Source organism: Conger conger, chromosome 7 (assembly GCF_963514075.1).
Source record: "Conger conger chromosome 7, fConCon1.1, whole genome shotgun sequence".
NCBI classification, from domain to species: Eukaryota; Metazoa; Chordata; class Actinopteri; order Anguilliformes; family Congridae; genus Conger; species Conger conger.
Window position 1 is genome coordinate 47,030,880 of NC_083766.1, and position 14,367 is coordinate 47,045,246.

The window sequence follows — 14,367 nt, forward strand, 5'->3', positions numbered from 1 at the left end:
CCCAATAGAAGAGACGTGAATATAAGCGACGTACATACAAGTATATCGAAACATACTGTATCTAACGGATCTTAGGACCCAACCTAAAACATTGGAAAATATTTGACGAATCATAAAAGTTCATTGCGGTTCATTGCATATCCTTGCGCTGGGTCGATACGCGACCGGTTGTGGTTAGCCAGCAGTATCCCTTCACTGTAAGGCTTATGCGAGGACTATAAGCCGATGTATATTCCTTTAATGGAGAAATAGGGAAAGTGAAAGCGGACAGAAGCACGAGCGCTAGCAAATGCAGTTGCACAGCACGGAAGCAGGGGTAGGAAAGGAAACATTTAAACGCATGGATGAGATAGTCAGCGAGCAGGCGTGTATATTTGTGAAGGAGGCAGGGATGATTTGAATGCAAATATTCGGAGCATGTTCAAATGAAATTTGCTTGTTGCTGTGTGCGACTTAAACATGCACTTCAGTTAGAGGTGTAACAGTGCGGTACAGTATTTCTCGCAGGACAGTAGCCTACAGTAGTCGGCTATAATCCGCAGTCTCAAAGACACTACTCCAGGACAGCATTCAAAGGTGAGTCAAAACTTTTTTGTTGTTCGCATCCACACAAATTTGTTACCCAGTAAGTGCTGCATTCATACCGCCCAAATAAAATTACTCGGTTGACTTTGCTGCGCTCGCCCTGTGCAGAGAACAATAGGACATGACAAGTTCTCGAGAGCAGGTTGCTATAGCTGTAAGTGTCCTACACTACCACTGGCAGGCTTATTTTAATTCCATCAGCAAGCGGAGAGGGGAAGATCCGCTTTAAGGATGGGACATTATTATCGACAGTATCCTAAATAGCTACCGTAATTTTAATTTTACCATAATTTTAGTGTGCCGTTAGACATGCTAACATCCGTCGGTTGCGTGCGGTGCTCGCCGCCGTCCCCTTCTTTGTGACAGCACATATGTGTAACATGTCTTGAAATCGGACGAATCAAACATATGGTTCCGATGACAGTGCACTCATGAAATTGCTAACAGTTTTCTGAAATGCCGTTGAATGTAGGCTATGGTATACGTGTGTACAAAGTCGTTATCTGACTTCCTTAAAATACAATATTTGACTTCCCTAAAAATACAGTATTTTTCAAATTGTTTCACGAGCGCTGCTCTTGAAGTTGGTGTCACGTGCCGATTCTTTATTGGACAGGAATTGAAGATAAAACGCTATCGTTCTTTGCAAAATAAACGTATTGTCGAAATGAGCATGAAATCCTAATGAATTGTTTGTAATTGTACTATTTATAAGCACTAATGACAGCCTGCAATCCGTTTTTTGCATGCATGTGGGTTCTCGTGTAATTGCAGACTAATTACTAACTCATTGGCTACATATAGCGTGATACCATGATGATTTTCAGTTTTATTGTCGAATCTTTTCCATGATTTTAAAGATCACGTCTTCAGGAACTGTCTTTCTTGGGATTAACATTGCATATATGGTCATTGTCAGTTGAAGTAACGATGAAGCAATGATTCCATGCTTCAAATATTGTGTGCGTGCCTGTGTGTGTGCTTCTGACCTTTAAGATTATTTTATGATTTGAAAATATTCAATTTCAGTTATCACCAGAACTGCTCCCACACACTTATAACTGGTCATACATTAAGAGCCCATATAAACCAATGCTGGTGTCTTTGGGCTGAATCAGATTCTGTCATTGGTCTGATTCCAACCCTGTAACACTGTCACAGCGGGGAGGACAGAGGAACCAGAAGCAGACACAGGAGTGTGGAAAATGACAGGTTTACTAGCAGATGGAGGGGCAGACAGAGCGTATTAGTAAACAGGCAAAAAGGTCAAACCAGGGGATCAGTCCATAGGCAAAAGTACAATGGTAAATCCAATCAGAATATTCCAAAAAGCAGGCAGGGGTCAAACACAGGAAATCCAGAAAAAAAAGGGCAAGGACTCGGGAACAAGGGGGCTAGAACTAGGGGAAGGAATAAAGGGCTCGGGAACAACAACAGGACAAGACGAACTAGCCACGTGCAACTGGATTCACAAAGACACACATGTAATACAAATGGCTCCGGACTGGGGAGTAGACAATTTGCAGAGAATCAGGAGATGCAGAGATACGGAGAGACCGGTGCGAATACTTCGCTGAAACTAAGCAAGTAATCAGTGATAGAATAGGGAGGCGGAGTTACAGAACAGATGCGTTAGTAAGTTAGTTAAGTGATTTAAATTACAAATACCCAAAACTAGTGAATGATAGTTTGTTAGTTTGACAAACATATTAGTGTGTTAGTATAATTAGTACTGTACAACTTCTATGTTAGTTGGGATTAGTATATTAGTGCTATGTACAAACATGAAATGGAGAGAAGGCAGGAAGTAAGGAATGCAAGATTGGAAGGAAGGTTGAACCCCCGTTCAACTACCATAAACACCCGAATAGTGGGGCACGCAGACAAGGGAGTGGCTGGGCTAGTAAACATTCAGACTCAGACATCACAGGGGAGTGCAAAGACTAATGACTATAAACAGAACACCAGACATGAATATGAAAAATAATTAATACCAAGAATAATAACAAGATATACAATAATAACAAGAATAACAAGAATAACAATAATAAACAATAATAAACTAACAGACAGAACACAGGAACATAACAAACACCTACTATCAAGAATACTCCTGTTTGACTTTTATTGCAACATTAGTTTTATTCTTTTATTATTTATTTATTCATTCATTCATTTATTCATTTATTTAAGTTGTTGTGAACTGGTGGGCAGTTGAGTGTTGAGTTGAGGTCCACAGAGTGTTGGAATAATAGGCCGCATATTTGTTATTCTGATACTGCACATTATGCTTTCGTGTCAAATTGTTTTGCACATTATGTCCACTGTGTTGGGCGATGGCTGTATTTACAGAAACACAAGTGTTCCTGTACATATTGATTTCACCCCGCTAGAATTTATCCAGCACCAAAATAGATGGGCTAAGAGATGCGTGGACTCAGTCACAGGAAATAAACAGGATTAAGATAAAAAATTAAAGGCAAATTCAAGACTGAACATGCATCCTCGCCAGAACAGCCCTCTCCAGGTTGAGCCGGTGAACACATGCCACAGTGCAGCGTCCCCTTTTTCACTGAAGCCCAGGAGAGATGAGAAGATAAGCAAGCCAGAAAATAGTGGTTTGTGCAGTCTAATACATGTACCCTTGGTCCTCATCCAATGAGAATAAGGGTAATGCCGGAAGTTACATAAATGGCCTCTTTCTTGAGAACTATAATGGAGTATGATAATATAACCTTATTGGATTGTCCAATTACATGAGAGGTCAACAGCTCTTTCCAATGCACCATAGCTTGTGTGGAGAGAATGTGGCTTCAGATTTCATTATAAGTTGTGTTACTGCTCCTAATAATTTACAAAAAATAATTGACTGTATAGCAGGAGCATATTAAACCAATACATTGGGCAGATACAAAATGTGGGAAAAATATAAAATATCAACTCAACTCTTGTGCCTTACATTTTGAAATGTACACGTGGCCTTTCATATGTTGAACAGGCAAAGAAAGCCTGACATGAGGCCACAATCTGTAATAACAATTTAAAATGTGCTATTACACATTTACATAGTAATAAGCGTGTGAGTGTGTGTGCAGTGTGTGTGAACATGTATGTGTAGCCATGTGCTTGGGTGAGTGTGAGAAGGTATGATCATGGACGGGTAGGCTGAAACAAGTAGGAGAGGTGGAGAGAGAAGAGAGAAAGTGAGTGAGACTGAAAATAAGAGATGGAAAGAATGCATGACATCTTCAGATAAATTAATGTAAGAGTAGATCTTATCTTGTGCTTGAAGTTAATGATATATGTAGGCTAGCTATTGGGCATATATAAATTGGGCATATACTCATTGCTAATCCTGGCTTTGACTTTATTCTGAAATTCTGGGGTTCCGGAGATGTCACGCTCCTCCAACGATGGTGTTTTGTTATGTATTACGCATTACATTTTTACATTGCATTTTATTTGGCAGACATTTTTATCCAAAGTGTTGTACGATCATTCATAGGTCATGCATTCCGAAAAAATACTTATGCAAAGGATGCACTCATGTTTCCTTGCTCATGAAAAGTTTCTATTCTAACTTCTCGCTCTGAGAAGGAACATCTAACGGGTTGGAATGTCCTTACAGTGGGGGGAGAACAAGGAGATAGGAGGTGAAAAGTAGGTAAGTGATTGGAAAGAGGCCATGTTTTCTGTTAAGGATATAGGATGCCTGGCATTTCATTTTGGCTGGAATGTGAGTCACCTGTTGGTCCAGGTGCCAATGATCAGCTGAAAGGTACCTGCAGGACTGATGGTGGCACGTCTTGCTTTGATTTCACCTCAGTGGCCATTATGAAATACATTCTGAAATGAGTGCTCTCAGTCTTTCAGCACTGCCACTATTATACTAAACCATTACAGATTAGAGAATCGTGTGTATGATCAATGGCATATATTGAGTATTGCTGATAGTACCAATGGAATGAAGGTATTAAATACTAGAGAAATTAATAATATTACTCTGGGGTATTTCTCGCAACCATAAACCATATAAAATAACAGTGTAAAAAGATAAAGTATGAAATATAATGCATTAAACAAGAAAAAAGTAATACTTGCTTCAACTTAAATAAAAATAATTCCAAGGAAAAAGTACTGTAGCCGAGTGTGTGCTTGGGGGAACTAAGAGTTATTTTGTAACGTGGCTATTTAGTCAAACAGGCTTGCTCCAGACTATTTCCCAGTATGACAGTGTAATAATGGCAGACGGCATTCAAGGCATGAGTCATACTGTATAGCTCTTGAGTCTCTGAATGCTGGTGCAGGCCTCATACATATTACTGTTTGCAAAGCTGATAAATTCCTCATCAAGAGATTTGCTTGTACCAGTATTCATATTAGGACTTCAGAGATTCATCTGAATACAGTCCCTCTTCAGCTCAAAATTATTTGATGTCCCTCAGACTTCATAATTCAAATTTCAAAGGTCTGAATAATTTGCACTGGGAATATATGGTGGACCTTAAAGACATTTACTGAACAGAGGCAGCTACTATGAACTCGGTAGAATTAATTTCAGGTTCATGGAAGTTCTCACAGTTTGTTTGTGTAGCAACACGATACTCATTTTCCTGGGGAACCTCTCATGTGTTTTGTGATCTGTTTGGACTCAAAATGATTCACCTGCTGAGTCATAAGCAGGAGGCATCGAGTCTTTATCACACTTACACTTTACTTCAGGAACACTTTAAAGTGCAATCCAGCTATGGAGCCAGTTTGTTGTACTTTTGAGTACATGTCTTTGTAAAATTAGCCGAAAGGAAGGCATATCAAAAAGGGATTATCAAACACGCGCACATACATACACACATATACAAAGGCAGCACGCTAGCCTCTGGAGTGTGGGACACATCCCTAGCTACATTTCAACAATTATTTAAGATACATATTACATACTTATTATTATTATTACAGTGTGAATTATATGTGCTGGGGAAACACTTACCGAGCAGGCTATGCACAATATCCAAGCCTGTTGACTTTGTGAAGAAAGTCTGCATGAATTAATGTTTCATGGGCCCAGCCCGCTTGATTTGAATGGTGGTCAATGGCTGTTGAAAACTTCACAATGTATAAATATGTTTTAAGTGATGCATGTTTATAAAATGTTGAGTGTTTTCTACTCAATGCTTTCCATGGAAACCAGAATTTATGATCTGTAGCCAATGATATTTGAGACAATTGAAAGCCCAGCGGTACAATGTCTGCATCCTGCTGCCATCTGTTGTGTCAGTCTAAAGACACTTTGTTCTTCCTGATCATCCTAAGTGTCCTAAAACAGCAAGTGCAGTTTTACTCAGCATTTTGTTTAGGCCTGTACTGTTTACGTGCCCCCCAACCCTCTGTTATTAACTGGGATTCTTCAGGAATTCTGCCATTAAAGAAATTCAGAATGAGAAGGTGTTCTGAGTGTGATTCCTGATTTCACAAACTTCTTGTTAGCGTATGTTTATAATGGAAATAACCGTGTAGGTTATAGGAGAGGACGTTCTGTACATTTATTAACAAGTAGTTAGGAATGATGGATAATTACCAATATCTGCGGACTAATATTTTGGAATAAATTCTGAGGGCAGCAGGGGTGCATGGGTATGGCCTTTTTGGTCAAGCAAATAAAACAAGCCTGAAATTCTGCCTTCTGTCTTCTATTCTCCTGAATTATCATTTGTTTGTTAACACTGTACGCTTGCACTAAAATGGATGGAATATTTACTGTTCATTTACTCTACGTAAATGTACCTGCCGAATGTGAAATATTAATTTGAAAATTCCCCCATTCAGAATTCTCTGGGTCCCATTTTGTTTAGTCAAGCCATCTCCCACGCTAAGGTCTTGTGTTCATGAAATGTTATTGTGGGCTTCAGTGCCACTTGGCGCTAATGCTAATGACATTATTAAAACAGCTGAAGCCCTCACAGACTGTTCTCACATGGCTGAATGGATGGACAGGGTGGCTCGCAGCACACGGGCGAAAATGTGTCAGAAACCTTTATCTCTGAGTGCAGATGTGATTCTGATAAGCCGGCCTATGTTGTTTTGTTTGCCAAACGTACATGAAAGCGAATCAGAAAAGATCCCCTCGAGATTTTCAAAGCGAGGGATTTGAAAGTAAAGTGTTCAGCAGGTGTGCTCATCAATATGCTGCTCTTGTTCACATTACCGTCAGAATTTAAATGTTTAGCCTATTGTTACCCATTGTTGTGTGCGCCTCTTAATCAACGAGGGGGACTTGTTTCCTCAGGCAAAGCTGAAGCCCCCTCCTCTTCATTTACAGTGGGAGAATTTTAATGGCACCTGTCCTAATGCAATGCATATGCCTGGGATTTTCACTGCATTACTTCATTAGAAATCCACACTAACATTTTAATTCATGCAATGTGTGCTGAATGAAGCTCGCAGAGCCTCAGTCGATTGTTGCATACGATGACATGAGTCTGGGATGTGCAGTTGTGATTTCGGACAGAATTTGGAGCCTTTGGTGTTCCTCGGTTTTTTCTTCCCGCTGTCTGTCCGAGGAGCTTAGATTAGCGAATGGCACAATATTTCTGAAATAAAACCCTCAAAGGCTGTCATGTACCACAGAAAAGCATGAGCTGTCATCTTTAAAACAAGCCTCTCCAGTACTAGAAGGGATGACTAAATCACAACAGTGGGTCCCCTGAGACCCCACCTGCTTTGAAATGTCCTTGGTTTGTTTCTCACGGTATTACTTGTTCAGTAAGAAAAGCAACTTCTCAGAATTAGTGTCTCCTGCTGCCACATTTATCTCAGCAGCCGTAGAACCATCCACATCAATTCTACTTCATGGAGCTGCAGTTTGTTGGTGTCAGGCAAACAGACTTTGCCAGCTTGAATTGTATGACAGACCGGGGGAAAAAACACTGATTGAATTTCTATAGAACCAAACCGCTGATCTGGAAGACCATCACCTCTCACAGCTCAGTGCTTTGCGGAGTGGTTTGTCTGGTGCCAGGAGAGACTGTCCTTCGGAGCTGGCTCAAGGGTGACAGGGACGCAATGCCATCGTACACCAGGTTTTTGTCTTAACATTTAGATCTACAATACTGTCTTCATATGTTGTACTATGCACTGCTGCCTCGAACATAACGGCAACAATTCACACAGCCATAGGTAGATTTACTGTACATGCTGATCTTCTTCTAACCAGTGGAGTGAGGGGTTCTTGCAGTAATTTTTTTATTTTCTCTTTCTCCATTTGGTGTTGTTTTCTTTTTCTACAGTATGTTTACAGTATGTTTACTTCATTACTAAATCAGGCCATTATTCAGGTTTGTTGAAGTAATATGCCTGAAGTTAAATATTTCTGGACCTAACCAGACACTCAGTGTCTACCCTGGTGATGCTCTGTCAGGCCTGTGCTGGCCTGTATAGTTCCTGTTTGTCTCAGTGTCCGTTTCACTTCCGTCTTGTCTGCAGGAAGTGAAAAGCATGTTTAGTTGGATTCAGGTTTTGGCCAGACAAGACAACGTTTTGGCCCTGAAAAACACCATCCATCCAATTTTGAGGCATTTTGATGTGAACAGATAAGATGTTTCTGTATGCTTTAGACTTCACCCTGCTGCCATCATGCCTTAAGTCTCACGGGCTGGTGTGGCTTTTTTGCATTCATTCCGTTGTTCATGGTGCAACAGGATATACCGCTTAAAAGCGTTAAAACTTGGTTCTATCTATATAACATATTTCAAGATGCCATTGCTTTAGCTGCAACAGTTCATTATTTTGTAACATGTGGGTGGCAATACAAGCATGGGGGGAACTCACCTTCTGTGCATTTTGGAAATCCACGGGCAAACCAAATGCATTTTATCTAATGGCATTACATTTCAAATGGTGTATCATTTGTTAGACTTGCATAAAAATAGACATCTTTTTTTGCCAGCGTAACAACACCGTAGCATTTGCAGTACGCACACTGAAACTGTTACGTGTCGGCAAAAACAGTTCTTGAGATTTTATGCCAAAGGTTGACGTTTTATAACAAAAAAATATTTAGCAATGCCTATGTCTAAATAGAGCACTCTGCCTTTGGAGGACTTCCAAATAATCTCTGAGTGAATATCTCGGAGGAAGACAGTGAAAACACCTTCACAATCCACAATTGAGGGCATTTTTAGCAATGGTCCCCGCTTTATATTGTTGAGCATCTAAATACATTATCAAAATATTGTATTAATATTCAGTATGCATACAAATAAGGATCAAGCCTGCTTTTGAATAATACATATTGCGGAATGTGGAATGTGTTTGACTTGTTTAGTTTTTTGCATCTTTTTATTCAAATTTTCATATTTTCATACAGGGTGGCTCGCCAAATACATCAACAAACTTGGGGGGATCAATCGCATTGAAAAAGACAATGACACGGTATATAAAATAAATAAATGCATAATTATAGCATAAGGGTCATTACAAAGCAGAGTAACTATGGCAATGTCATAATGAAGAGCATCATTGTTGTGGACTTCTCTAATATGCATATGTCTAAATAATAGTGTAACCAATTAATGCCACTTAAATCCTAGATTCTACCCAACCCTTTAAGATTGATTTCTTAGCAGCAGTCAATCCGAATAAATCTGCACATCTAGAACATCCATAAGTGTCAATACCACGTACAGTGCCCTCCATAATGTTTGGGACAAAGATATTGGGGGGACTATGTATTAACACTGCTGTAATTTCTACATGGTGAAAGCAAAATGTATAAAAATGCCCTTTATTAAAATCTGACAATATGCACTTTAACCACATTTTTGTTATTACAAATCTCAAATTGTGAAGTACAGAGGCAGATAAATAAATGATGATTGTTCCAAACATTATGGAATGCACTGTATGTTTGAAAAGCCATGCCATCTGCATATAAGGAGATATGATGGACTGTGTTTTTAATACAAATGGTGGAAATTTCAGAGCTTTGCTGAATGTGCCAGAGGTTCCAGTGAGAAGGCAAACAGTAGGGGAGACAGAGGACAGCTCTGCGGAGTACCTCTTTCAAGTCAAAATTGGGGAGATATTACTGACCTTGTCTGAGAGCTGGCGGTCAGATTATTGTATAAGGTATGAACCATATGTTCAAATAAAGTGTCAAAACCAAATCAGTAGATATTCCAAACACTAATGAAGTTATCTTTGGGAACCTACTTTCTTTGAAAGCAGTAGGCTTGTCTTCTTTTCTGATAAGTAAGATTGCTGGGAAGCTTGGCTGTATATGTTGTCTATTTTTTGTGTTGGTCATTCCACTTGATGAAGCCAACTGCTAGTTTTGGCAGTGCATGCCTTAGAAACAGGGTGGCCTGTGCATAGTGGTTAAGGTACATGACTGGGACCCACAAGGTCGGTGGTTCGATCCCCGGTGTAGCCACAATCCACTCAGCCATTGAGCCCTTGAGCAAGGCCCTTAACCCTGCATTGCTCCAGGGGAGGATTGTCTGCTGCTTAGTCTAATCAACTGTAAGCCGCCCTGGATAAGAGTGTCTGCCAAATGCCATTAATGTAAAAAAAAATGCATGCCTTAGAAACACCAAGATCGATCTCCAGACAAAATGACTTGTAGATCAATCGCAACCATGGCAAAACCATGGCTACCATGTGTGACCACTCGCTAACTAACTTCAGCAGGTGGCTACTGCTGTCAGTAACTTTAGACGGATATGTCTATAATTCCATGCTCAACTGCTGCCATTCTGGATGTATGTAGCTAACAGTACATCCACATTATACATGGCAAACATTAGCCTAAGTGATAACATTAACAGTGGAGATTCTAAATTTTTCACCACATGGTTATTGTAGTTATTGTGAGTTTTTTGAGAACAGCAAACGGTATCAAGTGAATTTTATTATTTATATTTTTTATTTAGTTGAGTTGTATGAGCCAAGTAAGCTTAAGTTATTGCTTTGTTTATCTGAAAGATGTCATGACAGTGCTGTTGTATGTAAAATGCATCATCCATCAGCTTGCATAGGCTACGCAGTACGCACGTTGACTTCGCTAAAAGATTCAGGGTGCCCCATTCTGCCCCCCTAGAACATGACGCCCTTGGAGATTGTATGATCTTTTCAACCTTTTGCTGCCAGGTGGGGGGGGGAAGTACAAACACTTTTTTCAGGATAAAAAGTGTTGCATAATACATTATTTTACACCTCATATGACCCATAATATCATTTAGTTTCCATTTGTCCTTTTGGAGTCTCAAAATGTCTTTTTTGGAAACCTGCCTAGACATAGCTTAAACGATGCTGAATGCTCATTTGTAGTGATATTGTCATGAAATTTGAAAGGGGATTTGTCCAGTGTTGTTGCTGTGGCTCCACAATAATCTGTATCCACTCAAAAACAGAATATCTTTGAAGTGAGAAAGAAAGCCTCCACTTCCACTGTGTTTGAGCTTTGTTTTAGTAATACTTAAAGCATTTCAAACCCAAAGGGTTACCTTTCGGAAGAGACCAGGATTATGCCTGTAGTCAAGAATGGTTCAAGAATAGTAAGCATTTTATTTTGGATATGTCATTTTCAAGCTTGTGCTAAGAAAAAGGGGTGATATTTATGGGGTTAATACTTGTCGTCTGTCCATTAGACTTTGTTCCATAACTCTTTTTTATGTACTTTCTAGCATAATTTTTTAAATATAATCTGGCTATTTTATTCTTCAAGCTTATCAGTTGTTTGAACCCTCTGAGGTTATTCTAGTCTCTTTATGGTACTCTTTGACACATCTATGCCTACAATAGAAAGTATTCTTTGGTCATCCACAGCAGTGGTCTTCTGTGGTGTACCATTTTTTTTTGCTGTGTTTCAAATCCAATGTGTTGTTGTACAAAGTCAAAACTATAGTAATTGTGTCTCTGTCCCAATTTTTATGGACTGCACTGTAGATGACTGTGAGTAGTGTAGATTACTTAAATTTTATCTCAGCTGAAGAAATGCTGGCAGGTTGTTTATTAGCCTCTAATGGTGGTATTTTATATTACTTCTTTGGGAATCATTAGCTATATTATTTATATCTGTTCTGGTGTATTTTTTATTCCAGTTAATAAACTGCCATTTTAAGCCATGGCTGCTGTGGATGGGGTGAAAACGATAGGCATACCAGAATGTAATTAGAAGGTCTTTAGAAATGCATGAAAGCAGTTTGCCAACAACTTTGTTTTCCTTGTGTTTTCTTCCCATACTTGCAGATAAACTTCAATTTGGAATACACCACTCAGAAATTATTGCAGATATAGAATGCCCAACTCTCAGTAGCAACATTTCTGCCGAGGTATAAATGGTCAAGTTGTTTCGTAGATGATTAGTTCGCCAGCCAAATTTTAATTTGCTTTCAGTCCAGCTGTGGTGCAGAGTCCCTGCTAGATAATGGCTGTGCTTCAAAGTATGACTTTTGGCTCAGAAATATCAGCATGAATCAAATTAGCTGAAACGGGTTTGACAAAATCCTCCGTCATTTCAAACCAAAGGAAAGATTTATTATTTTTTTGTGTGCCGGATTTTCACTCGGTTTAATCAACGTCCTTGGTTGGATTCTTTCATTTGAAAGAAGCCCATGTAGAGAGCCACACTATACAAATCTGGGGTACTAAAGAGATTACCGGTGTAATCTGTTTAAAGAACCTAGCTTAAGGAAACAAAAGCCCCACAAGCCACACAAGATGTGATCTCCGCCCACAGTGTTGCCCCTGTCACTGTGTGTCTGGTGCAGTGTACACAGACGTGCAGTGCAGTCAGTGTTAATGGCTTCCTTTCCCCTGCTGATGTAATTCCTGGCCTCTGCTCTTTACAAACCACCTTTTTTCATTCTTAATTGGATTTGGCTGGTTTGATGGGTTGGAGAATAGGAACTATACTGAATTTCTGGGGCACACACTGAAAAAGAGCAATGTGTACCGTAGTAAGCATTTCACACACTTGCTTGTCTTGTGTTGCCTCAGTGCCAGTGGAAAAGTTTTTAGGGGAATCTGTGGACACTAGCCATGATTATGATTCAAGTCTTCGTTGTCATTTCTTACAGTTAACATTTAAAAGCATTTCTTATCTGCTAACATACTGTAATACTAACAATGCCATAGTTTTGCTTGTTGAATAGTGTCATGTTTTTATGTTAAGCTTATGTTTTCCCCAGTATATGGCATTTTGTGCTTAAAATTTTTTTATGTTCCTTTTCCTCTTTGCCATTGCATACGTATTTATGCCACACATCTGATATTTTATCTAAAATAAACAGGGGAACTTAAGCCAATAAGTTCTCATTGGGGAGCATTCTGATACCGAAGGTAGGAGTACTGTGGTCTATATTCAGTACATTACAACAGAAGAAAGCCTACTATAAAAACCTGGAAGCCCCACTAGACAATGAGTCACAAACTATGTGTAGTCATGGGTTTCCTGGAGACATATCGCAGAGCTCTTCATTTAAATGTCAAGTTGTATATGAGGCATGGTACGTAGGAGCAATAGACAGAAAGTTCAATATTCAGTTGGTGGTATTTGAGCTATATGTATGCTCAGTATACTGCACTGTATATTGAAAGGCAAGACAGACGGTTTCATAATTTGTGAGATTTTTAGAATTAAATAAGTCACAAAGTGAAAGCATTTTGCTGGCTTGTCATTTCATTTCTTTGAAAGATTTACAATATTCTCTGTAATGATTGGGACAAAGCCATATTTTGGTGCTCTGTACTACACAATTTTAGATCGAACAGAACGTGCTTAAAGTGCAGATTCTTAGCTTTTATTAAAGGGTATACATTTTAGTTTCACCATGTAGAAATGACAGCATTTTTTATACTTATTCCCCCTATTTCAGGGGACCATAACATTTGGGATGAATGGCTTTGAAGGTGTTTCTGATTCATCTGTTAATTTCTGATGAATGTATTCAGTGTATTCAGTGCAGGTGCAAGAGGGCTTTCAGTATCTAGTCCTGATTCTAGACTTTTGAGTCTGTTGCCAGTATATGGCTGAGAAATAAGACAAACAAAAACAGTCAGATAAGGTACATCTTCTTGGACAATGTAAAAGCAGTTGTTTGGGACATGACTTATGCCCTCTACACACTATGCCCTCTATGACTTTCAAAGCCGTCAGACGGCTGTACTGTTCACACTACACATCTTTCCATCTGGCAATCGGGCTCCTTGAAGTCGTTGCAGATTGAACACTACATGACCGATAGGCAACGGGGGACACAAATTACAAGATCTTTCACCAGGAGGAATCTCCCGACGAGTCTGTCTCCAAAACTATGTTTTATCAGGAGTAAAGAGAAACACTGTTTAGGAGGCAGGCATGGATGTATCAGTGCGTACTGCTGCAGAAGACTTCACAAATAGAAATAACAAGGCTGCACTGCAAGATACAAACCACAAGTTTGTAAAAAAAAGGATGTCCAGGTTACAGCTTCCTAAGAAGTACTGAACAGAGTCTGCAGAGTTCTGCAAAACAGTCCTTATTGCATACAGTACAATATACAGTACAATATCCATTATCTTAACCCACTTATCCTGAGCAGGGTCGCAGGAGGGCTGGAGCCTATCCCAGCATATATTGCGAAAGGCAGGAATACACCCTGGACAGGTCGCCAGTCCATTGCAGGGCACACACACCATTCACTCACACACTCATACCCACGGGCAATTTAGACTATCCAATCAGCCTAACCTGCATGTCATTGGACTGTGGGAGGAAACCGGAGTATCCAGAGGAAACCTACATGA

The 14,367-nt window shown here is 39.6% G+C and overlaps 1 protein-coding gene across 1 annotated transcript in view; it reads left to right on the forward strand.

The window, feature by feature from the left end:
* Positions 1-241: 241 nt before the first annotated feature.
* Positions 242-14,367, forward strand: part of camkk1a (calcium/calmodulin-dependent protein kinase kinase 1, alpha a) — an 86,489-nt gene continuing 72,363 nt past the window's right edge. Inside the window, exon 1 of the mRNA XM_061248874.1 lies at positions 242-576. The gene's annotated coding sequence lies outside the window, so the exon portion shown is untranslated. The remainder of the gene's footprint in view (positions 577-14,367) is intronic.